Here is a 2,300-nt window from a genome sequence, read left to right as displayed (position 1 = left end):
AGTGTCTTTTATTGAGTTATCCCCTTCAAATGACTGCAGCTAATGAAAATGTCAAAAGAATAACTAACTAAATAATATTATTTTATAATTCACAGTTTTATATTTAGACCCCATTCATTACACAAAACCTGGCAGGACATGGCAGAACTTTGAGTGTGTTAATAATTTCTTGGATATAGACGAATTAATCCCTTTAAACAATATCTTGTGAGCATTATCCAAGCTAAAATGTCATTAAATTGAATATCATAGATCCAAGTAGAATGCTACAAAATGGAGTTTTATGATTTTTGAGAATTGAATAAATGGTACAAATGATGTTAAGCTGAAATAAAATGGTATATAAATGACACTAAAATGATATGAATGTGTGAATTAATTTCAACGGATACAATCTTTAAGGAAGTGGATTGCCTTGATTTCTCATTCGTGAAGCACTTTAACATCAAGCATGTTTATTTTCAGGCAGTTAAGTATTTTGATTTGGGATTTCCTATGGTAGTTTAACACTTTAATGGTCATTAACAATATCAGATGCACGTAAAAGAGTATGTTTTTCCATATTGCAGCATAGTATGGTTTATAACACCAATTTTGCCGGTAAACAATAACCCCTCTCCAATATAAAATCAAGTGCTGCAAGAAACCAAATGTCAGTTTGACAATCATTTTTGTATTTATAATGTTTACCCTTGTTTGTACATAATATTTCTGAATTTCATGTCAAGTATTAGAAAATTTCAAAGGGAAAACAGAGAAACTGCCATGCGATGGAAGTAGTTTTACCTTATATTATGAGTAAATCAAGGTCAAGAATTCGAACCTAGAATGGAGATGTGTTCCTACTTCTGTGGTAGAGATAGAGAAAAAGGGTAAAGTAGATTTACAAGGTTCTTTGAAAAATCATGGCCCTTTTCTTAGCATTCGAGGCAGCATAGCCATGAAATCTTCTTATTTCTCTTTGCATTGTGGTAAATAGAACCAGATGTAATATTAAGACCATTCAAAGATGTTTCACCCACTTGTCTTTGAGCTGCAAAGAAAACCAGGTGTAATGATAAGATCAAGTAGAAACTGTAATGGCCCATTTTGAATACATTTTCCAAAAGAAATACCAACCTACTTGGCCAATAAGTTTGCCCTTAAAACCAAATTGAATCATGAAAGTAGTATCTGCCATGAAAAAACAAATTTCATTAGTTCTAACTCTTTGACAATTTAGATGCTGGTAGATAGAGCCTGCTAGTTTCATAATGCTTTTTGTGGAGACCAATATTCACACACATACACACACACGCATAGTAGATGAAATTTATTTAATGATACATACATATTTCATTTTTTTTATTAAAGCAGAAAAGACACTAATCAGGGATGTGATTTGAAATAACATCGAACAAATTAATAAAAAATACGTAAAATTACTTGGAACCCCTCAACAATTATCACAATGAAGTCCAACTGCTCCTACTACATTTGAAAGCTCTCCTATTTAAAACACATCAGCACCAAAAGCAATTAGACCCCAAATGCAGCATTTTTATTCAGATGCAGTTTACTACAACAAAATCCAAATCCAAATTCTCTTTCAGTGATAGTGTATAAGACCCTAAAACCCAACTTCTGAGTTTTGATTCATCTCTACTTGATAGTAGCTCTTCTAGTAGAAACTCTATTTTTTCTAAATTCTCTTTCAGACATTTAATCAAACAGTTTCTTCGCATCTATAAACTGGACCTGCGCTAGAGATTTAATGTATCATAAGAAAATATAATGAAGGAGAAGAAATAGAGGGATGCCGTTTTCTTGAAAAGAAAGCAACAACTAACCTGAAATACAACCTTAAGAACCATAATTAGCACTTCGTATCAGAGGAAATCTAGAGATGAACGAAAACCATATCTTTATTGGTAAGAATTCGACCATGTGCGACTGGGAAGCAGAAACAACTGGTGCGATAACTGTGAATGTATGTGTATGATGGTGGTATAGATACTTCAATGTTCAGATACAATAAAATCATTTTTTCCAGTGACTTTGTTTCATGAAGCTGCATAGAGTCGAAACCGACGTGTTCTTTATCGGAGGTGGCCACAAAAATAAAGCCCCAAATCACCGGCCATGAGTGAGAAGAGAAGGATGAGTTGAGTCTAGATCCACTGATGGGGTTTGGGAATGGTGGATGGTGTAGATGGTGGTGACGGCCAGGGTTTCTAAAAACCTCAAGCAAATCAAGCCTCGTGGTTTTTTTATTGTGGCGGATATATGTGGCTAAAGGCGGCTTTATAGAGCATTCTCAT

The 2,300-nt window shown here is 34.0% G+C and overlaps 1 long non-coding RNA gene across 1 annotated transcript; it reads right to left on the bottom strand.

Annotated features, from left to right (window-relative positions):
* Positions 1-922: 922 nt before the first annotated feature.
* LOC145124133 (uncharacterized) lies at positions 923-1,948 on the bottom strand. Its single transcript, XR_013715510.1, has 3 exons — positions 1,830-1,948; positions 1,120-1,173; positions 923-1,033 (listed from the first exon to the last, which is right to left on the bottom strand). It is a non-coding gene; the product is annotated as an uncharacterized LOC145124133 (long non-coding RNA).
* Between the last annotated feature and the right edge of the window lie 352 nt (positions 1,949-2,300).

The sequence above is a fragment of the Lactuca virosa genome, chromosome 7 (genome assembly GCF_052849685.1).
Source record: "Lactuca virosa cultivar CGN04683 chromosome 7, Lactuca_virosa_CGN04683_v6, whole genome shotgun sequence".
Classification (NCBI taxonomy): domain Eukaryota; kingdom Viridiplantae; phylum Streptophyta; class Magnoliopsida; order Asterales; family Asteraceae; genus Lactuca; species Lactuca virosa.
This window is presented reverse-complemented; position numbering and strand designations above follow the sequence as displayed.